Raw genomic sequence first — 10112 nt, forward strand, 5'->3', positions numbered from 1 at the left:
TGACAGATATAAACATGTCGGGAATTAATGTTGAGGCTTGCTACACGTAAATATCATTGCATTTTATCAGCCGTGGAGAGTAACTCTGCCTGTAGTGGAATGGCTTCGAATGAGGACCAAAAGCGCTTGTCTTTTACTGTGACCATTTACTGTTCAATATGTTGCAGTTTTACAAACAAGAAAGTGAACAACTTGAGCCTGACGGACATGTTGCATCTCAGTAAGCTAGCAAGAGTAGGCTACACAACAGACAACTTCCTGTAGCCTACTTCAAAATAAAAGCACTTCCTGTGACGGTTCGCAGTAAAACTAAATTACTGTTAAATCAGGTTGTGTAGGCTACCTTTTCACAAATCAGCTGTAAATCAAGTACTGTAAATAATGTAAATAGTGAGTTTTAATCACACTATAATTGAACATTTCCTTTAGAGTGTTTTAACCTAAACAACATGAATTTCTTATTGAAGTGCTATAAACAAACATTTTACAACAATGCCGTACTTTTAATTGAGTATTTTCATTTTCTCCTACTTGCCTATTATACGTTTTACTTATCTATTTTGTATAGCTTTAGTTACTTTGCATATTTATATTGATTATACAAAATATGAATAATCTATGATGTATTAAAGTGGATAAAGAGGAGACTTTATTGATCCGGTGGTGAAATTCACAAGCTAGCAGCCAAATCAAACTTCCCCTGTTATTTTGGTGAAAGTTACTCAAAAGTAATGCAAAAGTAGTGTAACACATTACAATTCAGAGACAGTAATATTGTAATATAACTAATTACTCTCAAATGACAGTAACTAGTAATCTATAATGTATTACATTTTGGAAGTAACTTGTCCAACACTGACAATTTGTGATAATACTTTTGTTATAATGAATTTGCAATAACCTTATAGAGATTAAACAGCACCTAGTGCATTTTCAATTACCTACTAAACACTTGACTATGTATGTCAAAATTGAGTATATGTCTATAAATTAATCTAAAAGGATTTTGGTGAAGTGTTTTCATGGTGATTCAAATTGACAAGTACATAAAGACACACAAGAAAAGCACAAACTACATTTCCCTGATCCTTCTTTGTCAACATTCAAATATGGTAACATTTGAGAAATCATTTTTTTGTTGATTAAAGCCAAAATAGACACTTTTAATCAATTACAAATTCTATCAAATTACCAATGTCTTCTTGTATGACTACAATATTGTGTATGTTCCTATAGTTGCTTCAGAAAAACAAATGTAGCTTTAGAAAGACCTTTATTTCACATTGAAATGGGCATTAACTTCAAAAATTACATAAACCACAAACAACACTGGCAATATTTTTAAGATTATGTTAGGGGTTAAATTGATGAATTAAATAATGTAGTTCACCTTTTACAATCCAGTGTAAATTCCCCACACAAACACTGCTGTGGGTCAAGGTAAACTTAACTGTCACAAGACATGTCTGCATAATAAAAGAGGTAGTTGAATCACTGGTGGGGGGGGGGGGGCGGTCAGCCCTGTTCCCACATTTCTAAGAATTTTTTTTAAAAGTAGGCCCTTCGTTCCTACAGCCCTATGTTCCCACAGTCCTATGTTCTCACAGCCCTTCGTTCCCACAGTCCTATGTTCTCACAGCCCTTCGTTCCCACAGCTCTGTGTTCCCACAGCCCTATGTTCCTACAGCCCTATGTTCCTACAGTCCTATGTTCCTACAGCCCTGTGTTCCCACAGCCCTATGTTCCCACAGCCCTATGTTCCTACAGCCCTATGTTCCTACAGTCCTATGTTCCTACAGTCCTATGGTCCCACAGCCCTATGTTCCCACAGCCCTATGTTCCTACAGCCCTATGTTCCCACAGCCCTATGTTCCCACAGCCCTATGTTCCTACAGCCCTATGTTCCCACAGCCCTATGTTCCTACAGCCCTATGTTCCTACAGCCCTATGTTCTCACAGCCCTATGTTCTCACAGCCCTATGTTCCTACAGCCCTATGTTCTCACAGCCCTATGTTCCTACAGCCCTATGTTCCTACAGCCCTATGTTCCTACAGCCTTATGTTCCTACAGCCCTATGTTCCCACAGCCCTATGGTCCCACAGCCCTATGGTCCCACAGCCCTATGTTCCTACAGCCCTATGTTCCTACAGCCCTATGTTCCTACAGCCTTATGTTCCTACAGCCCTATGTTCCTACAGCCCTATGTTCCCACAGCCCTATGGTCCCACAGCCCTATGGTCCCACAGTCCTATGTTCCCACAGTCCTATGTTCCCACATTTCTAGGACATTTTCGAAATTAGGTCTTGTCTTCCTACATTTCCCTTTAATTTAAGCCCTATCCTCCCACAACATTTTTTAGGGTTAGGGGTTAGGGGTTAGGGTAGTACGGGGATCAAATCTGATACAAATTTATGAAAAAGGAAATGTGGGAACATGGGCCTGATTTTGAAAGAAATCTTAGAAATGTGGGAACATAGGCCATAGGACAATCTCCTGTCATGTGAGGAAGGGAAATGCTGCCATACTGGAAAAAAACAAACATCTGAAGGTGAAATAGAAGAAGGGTGATTTACATGAAGACGCCAACGGAAAATGTCTAACCGTAGTGATCCACTTCATTAACCTCCTTTTCCCCCAATAAGCCTAAGTCCACTGGAACCTCTGACAAAAGCCAAGGAGGAACAACTGGATAAACAACTGAAGGGCTTATTTTCAGTGCACTGATTCCCATCATTATTACCTTCTGCCTTATTGTCCATCCAAAACTCTTAATAAGGTCATTCTCTCTTTCTTGACATTGCCATAGAACTGACTGACTCAAACGTTTGTCAGAAGGAAAGAGAGAGGAAGTGAGAGGAGGAGGAAGGATGAGAGAGGAGACAAGCAGAGGAGACAGGTGAGAAGAAAGGAATGCAGAGGAAATGAGAGGAGACAGAAAGAGAGAAAAGAGAGGAGGCGCAAGGACCAGAGAGGAAAGGATACAAAGATAAAACAGGGAGGGAAAGGAAGGCCAAACAACTACGATCTGTGGAAAGAGGAGAGGATGAAGGGGGCCTTAGATGAATACAGGGAGGGGAAAAAAGCAGGGCAAGAGAAGCAAATCACCTTGAAAAGTCTGCAACACCCACTATGGTGACCCACATGACCATAAGGCTACTGAGGAGGGTCACATGTGATCCATGTTCTGCCTGGTTTCATGAGAGCTGTGGTGAAGACAATGGTGTCTGTGATGACGATGGTTTCACTGGCAACGACTGTGTTTGAAAAATGTTTTCATCATCACACACAAACATATCAGTTATCAATTTTGAATGTGAATTTTTGTAATTTGCACATTTCGTTCTAAATGTGTACACACACACACACACACACACACACACACACACACACACACACCACTGACATCAGTTCACTGATCTATGCTGTTCCAAAATGGCCTTTTTTTAATTGTACACTTGAATATGTGGGTTTGCACCCAAAATGTTTTTTTTTTTTAATGGTACATGAATGTGTTTGTTTAATGCAGTTTAAATGGTATGTAGCTGTATAAGCAACTGTGTTTTAAAATTAAAATTGATAATAAATTACTATTTTCCTTTGCAGTTTGACTGGCCCATTTTACCTGAAAAGTTGGCACAGCTGATGTTTCAAGAACTGTAGGGCCTAAATAATTATATTTTATTACATAATTTCAACACACAATTATCAAAAACAGTCATTATTAATCATATAAACACATGGAAAAGGCATATATGGTATTGTATTATTGTCCCAAACGATTTACCAAAAAGTGGCCCAATTTAGCTGATATAATCCTATATATTCATCTGTGTGGGAGCGACACATAATATAACTTATATGTATGTATGTGTTCATTCTATTTCTATGGAGTGACATTGATTCACAAAAAATAGATCCATGTTTTTATTTGAAATTTACTTTGAAAGTTCCATCCCTTCCTGACAGGCATAGCAACAGTAACTATGGAGGCTGGTTCTGAGAAAACCGTCAACAGAGCGTGACATCACTTCCTGTTCTAAGATCTAAGATTCCAAGTGACATCATGTCTGCCTTTGATCATCAAATCATCAATCACTGATCATTGTCAAGGATCAGATATACCAGCACAACGCATGCCACAAACTCAGCGGTAAGTTGACACATCTGTCTCCAACACAGCTGCAGCTACCGATACTTTTAGGAATCGCTACCGATTATTACATCAATTTATCGAGTAATCAGACAAGAAATACTTTTGCTTTTTAGTAAATACAAAATGGCGTTCTCTTTTCAGAAAAAGCGACAATTTTAAAGATACATTTTTGGGCTTTTTCAACCCTGTATTACTGTATTAGACATACATGAAATCCTCACAGGTCGGATTTGAACCCTAGACCTCTGCGTCGAGGCATAAGCCTTGAAAAGTATATGGGCACCTGCTCTACCCACTGAGCCAACCCGGCCATAAAGCTACATTTTTATAGCTTAAATTGGGCTATTCAACTATACCATTCAGGGGACTTATATAATCACACAGCACACACTCAGTGTTAAGTAGAAACATCTGTCCGCATTAGTAATCATAAACTGTACTCTACCGACTATTCCATCAATAATCGAGTAAGCAGATAAGAAATACTTCTGCTTGTGAGATCATTGCTGCCTTTGATCAGCAACAGTGTAATCCAACTTCCCAAGAATCAGTGATTTACCATCACAAGTCACAGCACAAACTCATTTCCGAATGGAAACAATAGTATACCAGCAATAGTAAGTGAATTCCATACTATTTCTGTTAAAATATTACAGTATGCAATACTGGACACTACACCGGCTTACGTATCCAGTTCATACAGTTTAGTGCGTCCGAAAAGATACACAAACTACTGATTATTTACACAAACGTATGTTGATTGATAGTTTACATGTTGAGTCTGTAGTGCAGAGTTTGCTATTTCGGATGCGACCTGTGTTTCGTAGAAACATCTGTCTGCAGTATTTCTAATTTATTAACTATAACTATATTAATTATTATATAATATATTATATAACTATAATTAGTTACAAAACTAAAGAACATGGATATCGCGTGTGCCATAGAAACGTTGGAGGAAGGAAAGGCAGAGTTACAGCAACTCAAAGTAGACAACCAGGCCTATGAAAATCTCCCCGAAGACCAACCGACCGTTGTTGATTGGAAAGTAACACTAGCACTCCATAAAGAGGTTGAAAATCTAAAAAGAATCGTCTTCGATGAAAGGTATTTGATATCTAATTTAAAAAAAGAGTTTGAACGCCAGAAAATCCATGCGGTTGTATCTGAGAACTATCAGCTTAATAAAGAGGTTCACAGCCTGAGAAAAGTCATTGACGATGCACGTTATAGGAACTTTGTCATCGACGCAAAAGATAAGGAACTCATGGAGCTCTGTGACAGCTTGTACACAACCATTGGGCTTATGTGCAATCAAAATGCTGTCCTCAAAGCAGAAAAGAAGGATCTAAGAGAAGAGAATAAGCGCCTTAGGGAAATTATTGAGAATAAAAGTGAGACAGAAAACAAGGATCTGAATGATCACAGAACACAGAACACAGAAAATGATCTCCCGATCAATCGCCTAGAAAATGAGAACAGTAGAGAAAGGCAGAAAGAGCTTCCCCCGCAGCTAGGCGAAATCCTCCCGAAAAGGCGTTTGGTTTTTAAGAGACTTAAGGGTTTCATCTCCCATGGGTTCAAGTCAAAAAGCAAAGGCGAGCCCAACAGAATAGGTGTCAAAACCAGCATGGCAACAGGTTGTTCTGACATGGACGGAGCCATTATGGACCTCCAAGAAAATAACCTGCTCCCAGTAAATAAAAACTCGCTCCAAGAAAATGACATGAATTTAAAAATCAAAGTCTTCGAGGAGAACACTAGTGAAAGGGAGACAGAGCTTCCAACGCAGGCAGAGGTCTGCGTTGGACAAATACTCAAAAATAAGCGTTCGGTTTTGAATAAAATGAGGGGTTTCTGCACACATGGATTCAAAAACATACTTAATTACACCCAAGAGTCCCACAGTAAAGTCATCAAGCAGGAGAAGTCAGAAAATGAGGGTTTTTTTGCCAGTGAGGATGAACCACAGCCAGGTTGTTCACACATGAATATCGATGGATGGGCAACCGAAAGGACCTATAAGACCTCTGAAGCCTGTCACAGTAAAGTCATTAAAGAGGAGAAGTCAGAGAAAGAATTTTCGACTACTAGTGACGATGAAATCCAGCCAGACAGCTCTCGTACGAGTGATAAGTCAAACGGTAATGTCAATTTCAATTTCAATAGCACCCAAGAGTCCCGCACTAAAAACATTAATACGAAGCAGAGGGAGTCGGATAAATTAAACTCCCACGGATCGAAAAATGTCTCCAAAAGCAAACGGGAGTCTCACAGTAAAGTTATGCAACAGGAGTCAGATGATGACTCAGAAATCAAAGGCGATTCTGAAAGGAAAGACATTGAAAGCAAGCAGGGTGAGTCCTATACCGTGGACGATGAAGCCCAACCTGATATGAATGATGAGCCACAAAATCACTCCGAAAACAAACGCCAGTCTCACAACATTGATCTCGATTGGGAGTGGTGGGAGTCGAATGATTTATTCGTTACCGATGGATCAAAAACGAACGCTAAAAGCAAAGCCGATTCCACCGATAACGGCATTGACTGGGAGTGGTTGGGGCTGGATGATAAGTTCAGTAATGTATATAGGTTCCTCCACGGCGAGTCCCTCAACGACATATACAAGAATCAGGGGGAATCGGATGAGAAGATGGCGACTACCGGTGACAACGAACGCCAGCCGGATAGCTCTGATGTGAATGGTGATGGCTAGACAGCCTACCTGGGAGGTGTCTCGAGTCTATAATCGGTATTCAGAGCCCAAACTATGATATGTGTGTTTCAGTAGATGGTATGTGATATACCATCTACTGAAACATACAACAAAGCTCTCTGATGTTCACCAATAGAAGAGTAGCTACATTTCTGTGTGGAGATGTTTTGGCCTTTGAGGCTACATTCACATTGCTACATTTTGGTTTAAAAACACCACTCTCATTCCCCCTGCTCTGGCGTTTCCCCCTCTCATTCCCCCTGCTCTGGCGTTTCCCCCTCTCATTCCCCCTGCTCTGGACTTTCCCACTCTCATTCCCCCTGCTCTGGCGTTTCCTCCTCTCATTCCCCCTGCTCTGGAAATTCAACCTCTCATTCCCCCCTGCTCTGGCGTTTCCCTCTCTCATTCCCCCTGCTCTGGCGTTTCCCCCTCTCATTCCCCCTGCTCTGGCGTTTCCCTCTCTCATTCCCCCTGCTCTGGTGTTTCCCCCTCTCATTCCCCCTGCTCTGGCGTTTCCCTCTCTCATTCCCCCTGCTCTGGTGTTTCCCTCTCTCATTCCCCCTGCTCTGGCCTTTCCCCCTCTCATTCCCCCTGCTCTGGCCTTTCCCCCTCTCATTCCGCCTGCTCTGGTGTTTCCCTCTCTCATTCCCCCTGCTCTGGTGTTTCCCCCTCCCATTCCCCCTGCTCTGGCGTTTCCCCCTCTCATTCCCCCCTCTCATGGGCGTGTTAGTGTAAACAGAGATTTGTTCTTCTACTGGAGATAAATACACTTTTGGCCCAAAACAATGTAGCCTAAATCTCGTCGTGTTTGTGTGGGTTTACCCCGGGTGCTCCGGTTTCCTCCCACCATAAAGACAATGAAAATTCAAATAAAGAATAATAAAAAATAAAAAAAATCTATATGCCTCTGTCGTATATTTCCACAAAAGGGAGACCATGTTTAAAAAAGTATTGGTTAATTTATTTGGTAATAGCATACATGTAAAACAATTGTCAAATAAGTAGAGTTAGATTAAGTATTAAGTGGGTGTTTTTATTTAAATGAATTTAAAGGTGCTGTAGGTAGGATTGTGAAGATCCAGGACTTAGCCGAAAAATTTGAACATCAACAACTTCTCAGTCCCTCCCCCCTTTCTGCTGAAGCCCAAAACGGTCTCCTAAGCCCCTCCCCCTACAAGGGAGACTGAATCAAGGGGGTCAGCTTCTCCTCGGACCGCGAACCTCTTATGGCGTCATTTTAATGCTACAAAGCCATCACCTCCCATTAGCATCCCATTGACTGCCATTCATTTTGGCGCCACTTTGACAGCGAATAACTTTACATCTGAAGAGTTTAAAGACTCTATTTGTCCATTGTTTATTTCTAAAGAAACACGACAATGTATAAAAGGCTCCATTACCTTGTACCTCACGTTATGGCTCCGTAGCAGACGTTTTTATAAAAATAGGCTAACGATTGGGTCATAACCACGAGACTTACTGTCTCATAGTAGAGGAATTACCGTAAAGTACAGGAGAAGCTCTCAGGCAGTTTGGACTTCCATTAGCTGTTTAAGTTTAATTACTAATGTTAAATAGCGTTTTAGTGATCAATAATTAGCCTGTGTCTATGTTATCTCCTCACATATACCTACGCTCTCCGTCTCTGCTAGATTGGGAATGATTGAGATTTCTCTTGGCACAGCTACCAGAAGACTTACAACTTTCAGACACGTTGCTCACGTCATATTTACGTCGTCTCTCTCAGTTGGAGGCTGCTCAGTAACGCTCAGCCATCACCGGAAAAGTGCTTCTAACGGCCTTCACTGGTCCAGAGACACGGATCTGTTGTTGCTAGTGCACATGCCCATCGTGAGCCAACCAGCGTTATGGGCCAACAATGCGGAAGAGCCGAGCTCCATATTTGCTTTGTGCGCTTTTGAGTACTCTCATTGGAACGTACGGGGCTTCCTGCTGAACACCAGTTCTCTTAATACATCCATGGTCCTGTCGCCCAGCAGGAGTCAGCCATCTTGGATTTTGTGCATTTATTTCCATTGTACAAACACATGTTGGAGGATATTAAAATGCACAAAAGTCACTAAACTAATTATCATGAATAATTTGCTTCTCCAGTGAACTATGGCTCAGTTTATTGAAGACTCCAGCCTCCAGGACTGGAAGGTGATTTGGTTTCGGCTAAATCTACAAAGCCAGGCATCGTCAGTGGGCCTGTGACGTGGCCATTAAACTGCTTCGTTATGACGACGGGTAAGTGCTTACAAAGACTTTTCTCTTTATAATTACATTAAGTTGTGTGAATCACTTATAATGCAAACAAACACACACAGGACCAATGAATCTTTGCCGCGTGAGATCAAGAGGATGCGAGAAGCAAGCAGCCCGCATGTTATTCGTGTCCTAGTTGTACATTTCATTGTCCGTAAAAGTGAGCAATGGAAGTTTATTGGCTTGTCAATGTAGCATGAAGATTAAATAGAGTAGCCTATAGCCTACCCAGTAGCCTAACGTTAATTTAAAATGCTCAAATTATATTATCTCTCTCTCTCTCTCTCTCTTTTTCTCTCTCTCTCTCTCTCTCTCTCTCTCTCTCTCTCTCTCTCTCTCTCTCTCTCTCTACCTATTAACGTGCAAGGCTGTTACATGTTGTGATAGTCTGGCGGTTTTAATGTCATTTCTGTTACTCATGTTCACAGAGCAAACATGGACCTGGCAGCAAGTTAAAATCAAGTACAAAAACATCTTGCAGACTGGTAAATGTTTAAGATAAATTGTTAGTGAAACAATGTACTACAAATTAGGTGTATAGATTAGCCTACTCATACAGTGACTGCTCATATTTAATATTATTTTGACTGATTTTAGCAGTAAAAAAAAAGACCCATACGTCTGGCACGGGGGGTGGCCCTGCTACCCCAGGATTAACCCCAGCAGAGGAGTTGGCCCTTGACATGAACAAAGGGAGGCCTGTAATTAAAGGGATCCAGGGTGGGACCTGCACCGACTCTGTCCCACCCACAGAAAGCTCCCACTTCATACAAGGTAGGCTACATTATTCCTATAGTAGCCTGAATATGAAACACAATCAACCATTGATATGATATCCATATGATGTCATGTGGACTGTCTGACATTGTCTTGCAGTGTCTGGCAATACGGTCAGTCTTCCCAAACGGTCAGGTCCCTATACACCACACACCTCCAGAAGCAAATTGATTTAGCAGAGATAAAAATTAAA

General features: G+C 41.2%; 1 long non-coding RNA gene across 1 annotated transcript; it reads left to right on the forward strand.

The window, feature by feature from the left end:
- The first annotated feature begins 8994 nt into the window (after nucleotides 1-8994).
- LOC118495156 lies at nucleotides 8995-9860 on the forward strand. The gene is made up of 3 exons (XR_004897481.1): nucleotides 8995-9124; nucleotides 9571-9627; nucleotides 9740-9860. It is a non-coding gene; the product is annotated as an uncharacterized LOC118495156 (long non-coding RNA).
- The last annotated feature ends 252 nt before the right edge of the window (nucleotides 9861-10112 follow it).

The sequence above is a fragment of the Sander lucioperca genome, chromosome 5 (assembly GCF_008315115.2).
Source record: "Sander lucioperca isolate FBNREF2018 chromosome 5, SLUC_FBN_1.2, whole genome shotgun sequence".
Lineage (NCBI taxonomy): Eukaryota > Metazoa > Chordata > Actinopteri > Perciformes > Percidae > Sander > Sander lucioperca.